General features: G+C 44.3%; 1 non-coding gene across 1 annotated transcript; it reads left to right on the top strand.

Annotated features, from left to right (window-relative positions):
* Positions 1–4,662: 4,662 nt before the first annotated feature.
* Positions 4,663–4,735, top strand: TRNAS-AGA (transfer RNA serine (anticodon AGA)). The gene has a single exon. It is a non-coding gene; the product is annotated as a tRNA-Ser (tRNA).
* The last annotated feature ends 6,408 nt before the right edge of the window (positions 4,736–11,143 follow it).

The raw sequence follows: 11,143 nt of genomic DNA, 5'->3' as shown, positions 1-11,143 counted from the left end.
TTGAAGGGGAAGGGGGAAGGATTCTACAGCTCCTAGAGTGGTCACGTGGTGGGGGATGTCGGAAAGGAGTGTGCAGCTCCCTCACGGAGGCCAAAAGCTCAGCCAGCTCCTTCAATTGCACTTCCCCAGACTCCCTTCAAAACTTCCCCCCAGACAAAGGAGAGCAATCCCCAGTAACCTTCCAGAAGCCTTTTGTACGAGGAAATGGCTGTGATTTTCCATCTTTCTCAACCACACTAGAACAAACAGTGGCGCCTGTTAAAGTTTAAGTCAATATTTTAACCAGAGAATCCAATTGAGAGAACCCCATCATTGTACGTTATTTTTCCAACCCCACATTCTCACTTAGAGCAGAAATTGTTGACAGGAGTCTTGTCTTCTGCCATGTGTTTGGATGAGGACTTTGTAGAAACACAGAGTGGGGCATTTTGAGGAGGACTTGCTGCAACAGTGTCATTTGCTGTAATTTTTCTTGGCTTTATCGCATTTCTGGTTGTCTCTTCTTACGTTAAATCACTTTCACCAAGCAAACAAATTATTGAAATACAAATCTTAAGACATTAAACTACAATCGCAAGCAGATGCTCTTCCTTCTCCCCTGCTCTCTGGGCATCAGTCATTCAACATGGCGGCCATCATCCCTGTTACATACACACCAAAGAGTCACCCTTCTCAAGCCCCCTGTTCCATCACATGAATGTTCTTTACCTCCTGTTAAACAGCAAGAGAAGCCCTGAGTCCTGGAAGTTACGCTGTTGTTTGGCCAGAGTCTTGCCTCTTTTTATCCACCACCCGTCACAGAGGGCTTTCGTGAATTCCCTCTGGACTCCGTTGGAAACAAAATTTGATCAGATAAGCCGCCATCAATGATATCAGAGATCTTTAGCAAGACTCTTCCAAAAAGAGCAAATGCACTCAATTGAGTAACCTCCCACTCCCCAATTCTTGAGGCAAGTTGCTGGCATGACACTCATTTACAGTGTGTCACCACTGGACTTCAGTTTCAGAGTAACATTTCCTCTTTCAGTTATCCAGTTACTTCCAGGACATTGCCGCAATGGTAGTGATGCTATTTGAAAGGAAATTCTCAAGAGGAAGCAGAAGTAATAATGAATCTATGCCCACCCACCTCCTCTTCACTCCTCTGTGAGCATCTCATGCCTTGTTCATATTCTGTCTCCAGGGCTGAGCACAGGCTCTGGTTCCTGGTTGGTGAATGAGGGAAGGAAGGAAGGAAGGAAGGAAGGAAGGAAGGAAGGAAGGAAGGAAGGAAGGAAGGAAGGAAGCTAAGCACAGTGGGAAGTCAGGCAACATTTTCAAATTAAGAGGTTGGGAAAAGAATTGACATAGCTCCTTTTTTCCCCTTATCCTTGAGTTTGGGTCTGGATCGTATTTGAATTATTAAGAATTTCTTCTTGGAATGGAGTTCTCCAGTACAATAAAATAGGCATGTTTTGTCTACGGTGCCCGATCCCTGCATTCAGCAGCTCCATGCTTATTCTTAAACGGCTAGATATGGCTGTCTGTCTTCTGTCTGGAAGAAGGCGACTGGAGAGCCGAGGGTCTCTCCACAGGGAGAACACACTTAAGGCTCCTTTGCTCAGTAGCCAGGCTGGCTGCTTTGGGGGTGTTCCTGCTGATCGCTTAGTACTGGGGGCCACCTACAGTTTCTGATGGAGATACCCAAAGCTATGTTGCTGGTCTCCATTAGGTACTAGTTATCTTGCTCTGTAGAAGCTGGACTTCAGCATGTCCAGCTCAGCCCTGTCTGAAATCCCACATGCCAACTCAAGGGCAGTGTGTTCTGCCTTGCTTCTGAGCTTCCTAGTCCTAAAAGACGTAGGACAATTGGCCAGTCCACACAGAGAAGATTCTAGACTGATTACAAGTCAAAAATCTCTGCCAAAGCTTTCAAACACCTTGCAGTAATAAGGACATGTCAAGCCTGGGGTTACCCTCTAGGGACACTTTCTTTTATAGTGTGAATATCTCTGTATTATGGGCTGTAGCCAAATGATTTTTCATCCTGTGAAGCTGGGTCACAATTAGGTAAAAGCGATTTACAACTAAAGGGTCCACTTTAGTTGGCTTATTACCTTTCCCCGAGCCACAAACCTCTGATTTAATACATCCAATCCACGGGGTAGGAATTATTTCTGAGAACAGTCTGTGCCAATATTGGACTGGGAATACCTCTTTATGTCCCCTACCCACAGAGTACCCTTTTACTCTCTTTTAAGTATACAAATAAACTTCTCAGAATCATTTCCCAGGATTTATTGAAATGATAAAAGTGGAAGCTATTGAGATCTTACAAGGAAAGGGGAAATCTCCGGTTTGAAAAATGGAAAACTTATATTTTTTTTCCAGTTCCATTAAATTACCTATATCCTCACAGGACTCAACAGAGGATCTTGCTTGATACCTGCCGGGAGTCACATGAAATTTATTCTCTCAATTGTTCCCAAGGAAGTGATTAATGATGAGTCAGAAAGTCAGCACACAGGAAGTCTATTCTCTATGACTTTGACCTACTTTTCTGAAAACGGACTCAGAGGAGTGAGTGTCATTTAGAATGCCTGGCAGAGAGAGCAACTTAACCTGATTATTGCAACCCAGAGGACTTGGGAGAGAGAGACTTCATGACCAGAAGCAGCAGTCGGAATTTGGATTCACAGGAAGAAAAAGCAGTTAAACAGTGGAACATACAATTAAGAACACAAAACAGAACAGAACCCAACCAGCGTGTGGATGGAGAGACAGTTAGCAAGACAGTATGGTGGTGGATGGATAACGGTGTAAAAACAGGCTGAACGGCTTCTCCCTACAATTCTGGGAGAATGTTAGGCTAGAGGCTCACATCTGAGAAAGCAAAAGAGCTATAGCAACTCATACTTAAGAAAAACCAAGCTGCATCTGGGAGGTGGCACTGGGCCATGTTTGTTATTGTCACATGCACTTACATTTTTCTACTGCACAGAATCCCATGCCATTAATAAGAGATACATTGTTTATTTTCAAAGGGAACTATGCTTGCTTTTTCGACGGATGCAGTATTTCCTTTTGTGATTATTTAGCTACATGGGACATGTGCAAATGTGACCAAAACTACCACGGCACTTCCAAAGGCTGGGCTGCTTCCCTGGGCACCCTGACTTGTTCTAGGATGTTCCCTCAATGAACTCCCGCTCCATTTTTCCACCACTCCATGCCATCGCGTGGCGGGGAGGGTATAAGCAGCTATAAAGAGTGCCTGATGCAGACCAACCTCAGCCCAGTCAACTGGGGACACAAGGAGAATCTGCATGCAACCCCAACAAGCTAGCACAGAGCATAGTAAAATCTGGAGTTGAGTCTCACAGCCAGAAGGAACACATTAGCAATTTGGAGGAAGAGAGCGTCAGTGAGACTGAAGATGACCAAGAAATGCTTCCTGGGGAAACAGAGGCAGCAGGGCACAGGGAGATGAAGTGTGTGGCTCGGGAGGCAGCCAGATGTCACTGAAGGAGTTACTCAGAGTCTCTAAGCTTTGATGCTCTCACCTACTTTTTTAAAAATAGGGGAAATGATACCCACCCACCGTGCACTAAGGATGAAATTAAATAACTTATGTACTCAGCACAGTGTTTGCACATGGTAATTACTCAATAAAGGGGACAATTATACTTATGGCACTTCAGCTAGACCTGGACATTTAAGTAAGATTAGGATGGATGGATGGGGGAAAGGATTATATTCCAAGCAGAGAGCATACAGGAAACACAGAACACAGTTCTTACACACATATATATATTCAGTCCTTACCTGTGTATACGCTCAAGAAACACCTGTCTAAAATTTGTAATCATTTTCTATTTGTTAGAAAGTTGCAAAGATATTACAGAGGTCCCTATACACTCTTTATCTAACTAAAGGTACAAAGGCAATCATATTGTAACATATAAACATATCAAATCAGTATATTGTACGCCTTAAACTTACACAGTGTTCCCTTTTTAAAAAAAAAAATTATTTATTTTAATGGAGGTACTGGGGATTGAACCCAGAACCTCATGCATGCTAAGCATGTGCTCTACCACTGAGCTGTATCGTACCCGCTGCACAGTGTTCTATGTCAAGTAGATTGCAATTTAAAAAAAAAAAAGAAAGAGAGAAAACATCAAGTGAATACAAACTGAAAAGCAGTCTCTGGAATGCCTGACCAGCACTCTTGAAACCCATCCAAGTGTGACAAAGAAAGAAGCAACAAATGAACGGAGGCAGCAAGATGAAGAGCGTATTCCTGTAAGGCTGAAAGGACCCCTGCATAAATCTGTGATGAGTAGGCCAAGGGGAGGAGGCGTCGGGGAAGAAATATGTTAATTAAAGACATTTCCTATCACACGCTACCCTATGCCTGCCCAAGATCATCACCATGACCTACAAAACTGGCTTTAAAGATTAAAAACTCTGATGAGGTTCTCCCTCTTCATCTTTCCCTCTTTCTTTGGGGAAAGATAAATGGCCTCCTTGATCGTGTGACACCAAAGCTCCCCAGCGTGACCAAATCAGGAAAACTCACACACAGAGAGGGGTGTGTTCTATTGCTGTGGAAAATTCTTAGGGTTTCTTGAGAAAGCCCATGATCTTATCAAATAACTTTAATTGGTAATTTACAGGTGGGGAGGGTGTAGCTCAGTGGTAGAGCACGTGCTCAGACTGCACGAGGTCCTGGGTTCAATCCCCAGTACCTCCAGTAAAAATAAATAAATAAATAAACTTAATTACCCTCTCCCTAAAATTAAAAAAAAAAAAAAGATTTACTGATTATCTCCTATGTAGAATGTGTGTCCTGGAAATACAATAGTAAGAAAACCATGGGCTCTTCCTTCACATATTTTAGAGACTAATGGGCTACACAATAAATAATTATTCATAAATACAAGTTTATGAATTGTGGAAAAGCCTTTAGGAAGGGCAAATTACATGGAGAACTAAGAACGTTTATGGGATGTGATCTGGTCAGGGAAATGAGGAAGGACATCTATGAGGAAGTCACTTTTGGATGGAGACCTGAAGGATGCAGAGGAATTCAGTGGGGGATGGGAGAGTAATCCAAACTGAAGGAAACACAACAAATGTGGAGGCCATGCGACAGACAAACTGAAAGCTGGCCGTGGCTGGGGGCAGAAGCCCAGGGAATAAGGGTGAGATGGAGCTAAAGGTGGATACAGGGACTAGGGTCATAGAGGCCGTGTTAGAGATTTGTGACTTTCCTAAAAGCAACAGGAAGCCACTGAAGTATTTCCAGTTCTCCCAGCTTGGAGGGAAGAACGAATTGAAGAGGAACAAAACTGAAAATGTGGTGACCGAAAATCTCAAGAGTCTGGGAGAGCAAGGGTGGTATTTGACAGAGGGTGATGGTGCCTGCGATCATCAGAGGTGAGCAGACTTGAGAGATATTTTGGAGGTGGAATCAGAGAGACGTGACAATAGACCAGCTCTTGGAGGTGAACAAGGAGGCCAGACAAACAGAAGGGACAGGGAAGGCTGATGACCAGAGAGGCTGGACAGTCAGGGGAAACCCTGGGGAAATAGAGGACCCAAGGTTTTCCTTGGGGACGATGGCGAAAAGCAAGGCACGGGGGAATCTACCATCTAAAGGAAATCCACTGGTTTCGTCTGCCAAGAGGCAGGTGCTTAGAAAGTACTGGAATGTCTGGGAGACTGAGAAAGAAGGTTGGCAGTGAGGATACCTGGGCCCGCCCACCAGTGGGGCAGTATGAGCGGGCTTGGAAGTGGTCTTAGAAGAGATGGGGCACAGGGTGGGGCAGCTCCCTGGGGGTCTGAGAGGTGACCACCAGCAGCATTCAGTGCGGACAACACCTGGCAGAGGAAGGCCACAGGCCGGTTGGTGCCTCTCAGGGCAGGAAAGTCCCTCTTCCATCAGGAACTGTACCTGCCCTAGCTTTATACTCATCGTGGTCCTTCAAGATGGGGTGAGCCACTGGGCGCTGTTTGGGACCTGCTATCAATTATATAATTATTTTTAAACGTACTTACGTTTTCTAAAGCACTGAGCTGCAAATACTTGCAAGTAGGCGAGGATTTCCCCAGGTGACTAGGAGCATCTTCAGGACAATACCGTATTTTGTGTATCTCTGCTTCCACAGTGTTAAGCATGACTACATGAATAAAGGCAGCCCTGGTTTTAGGTCGGGGTAACAAGTACACTGCAAAAGTCCTCAGGCAAGAAATAAATCAATAGATGAACTCAACATCATTGAAAATACCTTTCATTACTGTTTGTGGGTGGGTGGGTGTGACACTCTGGAAGTTTGATGAATTAGGTCCATGAAGGCTGAACTCATCCTCTTTTCCATCTTGCTTATTTTCCTCCGAGCTGGAATAAAGCCACGAAGAAGTTAATCTCGTTAATGCACAGAGGTTGGTTTGCCCTTTCTTCCTGGCAGCTTCCAGAGGAATTGCATCATCCGCTAATGGCAGTCTGGGTCCCGCTGCTCCTTCAATCCATGACTGTGACAGTGGGAAGCAGAAGGCACCAGACACAGAGGTGTGATCCGCCCACCATGCAGGGAGCAGGGTTCAGGGGTGTTTGGAAGCGTGTTGCAAACCAGCCTGTGAAGAGTGGTTTCATCTTCCTTGTCCATCCTCCAGCTGAGACTCGGTTTCCAAGCACTGGATTTGGGCTGCCTCAATTCCAGGACAGCCAATGGAGATCAGGTCCCTGGAGGCAGTTAAGATGCTTATAAAGTGTTATTCCTCCAAGTCCTGTCTGTCCCCATCACCTGCATATATTATAACACTCTGCCATCCTTCTTTTCCAGTATTTTTGTTCACTCATCCACTGCCTCTTTCCTCAGGCAGCGGTATCATGTGACTCACGTAGGTAAATATTTATTTACAAATCCACATAAAATGCAGATGAAAACAACACTGAATTTCTTTTTTTTTTTTGCCAATCAAGTTTGCACAGTTTTTCATATTAACAACTAATGCTGCCAAGTTTCCAAAGAAATGGATACTGTCTAAGACTGCTGGCAGGAATATAAATTTCTGTAAGGTAATAGAGCAATTTTATCCTATGTTTTAAAAATATGCATAGCATTTGACCTGGCAGTTACAGATTGAAAGTCTATGCTCATTCTCTCCACGTAATTCTTTCTCAAAGTCATTTCATGAGGCAGTTATTATTATTGTTACCCTCATTTATGACATTGAGAAAAGTGAAACTTAAAAAAAAAAGGTGAGTGATTTGTTCAGGGTTACACAGTGACTACATGGCCCAGAATGGGGCCAATTGCCAATCTCAAATTTGATCCTTAACTCTCAGATGATGTAAAAGGCTGTGTTCATACACTTACCAAAAGAATTTTCATCAAAGCTTTACTTACATAATGGGGAAAAATTGAAAGCAACCAGAATATGCAACAATAGGGAATTGATTTTTTAAATTATAGGGTAACCATACAGTGAAAAATGCATGTATTCTTTAAAATGACATTCTAGAGGATTATTTAATGATGTAGAAATAGGCTCATAATACACAATTTAGTGTACAACATAATGTACACTATAATCTCAATTTTTTAGAAATAATTATGTACACATGCATAGAAAAGATCTCCAAAGAATGGATATTCCAAAGGTAATAGTGCTAATCTCTTTCTGCTGGAATTTCAAGACCGTTGTCTTCTTTCTTACTGCATTTTTTTTTATAATGAGCATGCATTTTTCTAGCATGAAAAAAAATCACTACGATTCAAAAGCCCATATTTCCCTCCCATTAGCATGGATGGACTCTAGATCTATAAAAATAAATAACAATCTCCATTTATTAAAGCATCTCCTACCTGCCTGGCAAGAAGGCTTTTAGGGGATGTTTCACTTACTTGTTACCATTAACCCTAGTAGGTCCATGATACAGATGAGAAAACTGAGGTTCAGAGCTTTTATTTAACTTGCCAAAGATCACACAGCCAAGTGGCAGAACTGGGACTCTAACCCTTTGTCTCGTGTGTGGTTGAGAGCAAGGCTCTAAAGCCAGCCAGCTGGGATTCAGATACCAGAGCTAGGTGCCGGCCATGTGCGTGAGGAGTGATTTTCCCTTTGTACCTCGATTGCCTCTTACGTAAATTTGGATAATAACGGTGTCTACTATGTAACAATGAGGATTCAATGAGTTAATTATAAAGCTGTTAGAACAATACAGAGCCCACGGTACCTTGAAGAGCTGGCCTTAGGAAAAGGACCCTCCTGGTTGGCGCTGGGAGGGACCACCGAGTCAAATACATCAGGAACTGCAATCGATTTTGGCCACTTAACTGGGTGACCTTGAACAAGTCACTTATCTCTCCGTTCCTCTATTTCATTATCTCTTGTGTCAAGTGCCCCAGTCACAGAAACTGCTAATGATGACAGTTATCCCAAACATTCTACCGGCTCCTCCCTGTTCTCACACACACACACACACACACACACACACACACACACTGTGACACAGTCCCTGGTTAGGAACTCACCCCTTTGCTCAGGCTGAGCTACACCCAGAACTTTGCTTAGGGTGGTTTCCAAGCTCCAGGTGAAGAAGCCTGAAGATGATGATATATGTACTGAGTTCCTGATCTTGTAATAGGGAAGAACAAATCTGATTCCCTATTAGATCTGTTCCTTTAGCCCTAACCCTGTGTTATGTTTCCTGTGCTTAGTCACACTGGTTCTGCACCTTTTTGTAAAAGAATGTTGTCTATAGTCTGAAATATACAGGAGAGCCCATTCTCTGGACTCTGACCTTTAAGGATAGAACACTTTTCCACTCATGTAGAGATAAAAAGTTGCAGAGCAGAGAATAACATTTGCCTTATTGGAGGTTTACAGGATCATTACCTGACCTAGTGGACAGCTGCAAGAACAAAGGATTCCGACAGCAAGAAGTTTGCAACAACCAATCACATCCCCTCCCCTTTTAGTATAAAAGGAACCTGAATTCTGACTTGGGGAAGATGGTTCTCTAGGCCTTTAGTCCCCCATCTTCTCGGTCTGCTGGCTTTCCAAATAAAATTGTTATTCTTGCCCCAACACCTCATCCCCAGTGTATTGGCCTGTTGGGCAGTGAGCCAAACAAATCTGGATTCAGTAACAGTCTTTTTCAAGGAAGGGAGTCTGTTCTGATTCTAAAGCAGGAAAAGAAGTTCACCAATTGAACACCTTTCTGCCTTCCTTCAGCAACAACAGCAACAACAATAAAAATCCACAGCTTTGCCAGAAACCAGAAGCCCTGAGATGCTTTGCTTCTTTTAATAGTTCCAAAGAAAAGGAAAGTTCCATCTGCTTTCTGTTTACCTCCGGAGCCTGGAAGCACTGCAATTCTCAGAGCAGCAGCAGAGACGGAGGAAGCTGTCTAAATGGCTGCAAGGGTTTGCGACTGTGATGTGTGCGGCGTGGGAAAATAAACACCAGCGCCACTAAGGTGTCCGTGTCTTCCGTTCCCGGTGGGGGGAGGAGAACAGGACGGAAGAGAGGAACCATGTCGGCATTTCCGAGAGCAGTAGGGCTCCAGGTTTTTTGTTTTTTTTTTTTTTTCTTTTACAATGAGAAGATTCTAACAGTTGTTACCTTCCCCAGCCCACTGTTCCCTGGACTCTCTCTCTCCGAGCTCTGCCAAGACACATATTTCTCCTTCCCTGGGCCACCCAGAAGGTGTGATTTGGGAATGGCACTAAACAAACCACTGTGATTCCAGCCCCCAGGGAGCACCCAGCCCTGCACAAGGCTCCAGAGGGGAGTGGCTGGAGGGATGTGGCCTGGTCCAAGAGCATCCCTGCTTAGGAGGACTCTGGTGATGTAACTGAGCAGGACCCTATGGGGCCTTCCCAGGACAGACCCCTCCCCTTTATCCTCTTCTGTAGCTCCTTTCTGAAGTCCCCAGATAATAGTGTATGTATCTCAGGCATATTCTGAGTTTTTCAGATGCTAAAAACCACCACCAAAGGGAAGAAATTAACTACTTGATGATCATGAGCATGCAGCCCCCAGGCCTTCTGACATCTAGGGATTGATTACCAACAGCCAATCAGAGAATCCTGCACGACTGACCACATACCCTGGGACTCCCCTCCCTCTTCCAGCTTTTAAAAATGCTTTGCTGAAACCCTTAGGGGGGTTGGGATTTTGGGGGGCACAAGTCACTTGTTCTTCTTGCTCAGCCTTGCAATAAAGTTTTCTCTGCTCCAGACTCTAACATTTCAGTTTGTTTGGCCTCACTGTGCATTGGGCACACAAACTTGTGTTTGGTAACAAGGAGGCCATCTCTACCCCACATTTCTGCCTTATTTGGGGCCAGTGGTGGAGCCCAGCTCACCATCGACTAGGCTGCCACTCTTGGCATGGAATGGCCTGAATCCACTCCCATCAAGGCCGACCTGAGGTTGGGTCTGTTCTCCTGGTGGCAAAGGAAGGCCCTGGCTGAAGGGCCACGTACAGACCTCTTCTTAGTGAGACACCCATTTCCCATATTGAGCCATTTCTTCACAACATGGCCTCAGGAAAGATCAGTGGCCTAGAGAGTGTGGGAGACTATGCTGAACTGAAGATGGATGCTTCAGCAAAATGCATCCTGAGTAAGAGCCAACCAGAGACGGTCTGGGGCAGGGGTATGCAAACTAAAGCTGGGGGACCATGCTCAGCCCACTGCCTGCTTTTGTGCAGCCCTCAAGCTAAGAATAATTTTCACATTTTTAAGTGATTGCAAAAAAATCAAACAAATAGCAGTATTTTGTGACATGTGAACAGCATAGGAAATTCAAATATCAGTGCCCATCAGTCATATTTTATCAGAACTCAGCTGCACTCATTCATTTATATATAGTCTGTGTCTGCTTTCACGTTAAAAAGAGGAGTTGAATAGTTATAACGGAGGCCACCTGGCTCTGAAAGCCTCAAACATTTACTCTCTGGTCCTTTACAGAAATGGTCTCTCAACCTGCACTCCAGGGCAGTGGTTTTCAAACTTTAGTGTAATTTAGAAATCCGCTGGTTAAAACAGATCGCAAGCCCCAGCTCCTGCTTCAGCAGGTCTGAAGTGGAGGCTGAAATTTGCATTTCTAATAAACTCCCAGGTGATGCTGTGGCTACTGGCCCAGGG

This window comes from Vicugna pacos, chromosome 14, assembly GCF_048564905.1.
Source record: "Vicugna pacos chromosome 14, VicPac4, whole genome shotgun sequence".
Classification (NCBI taxonomy): domain Eukaryota; kingdom Metazoa; phylum Chordata; class Mammalia; order Artiodactyla; family Camelidae; genus Vicugna; species Vicugna pacos.
This window is presented reverse-complemented; position numbering and strand designations above follow the sequence as displayed.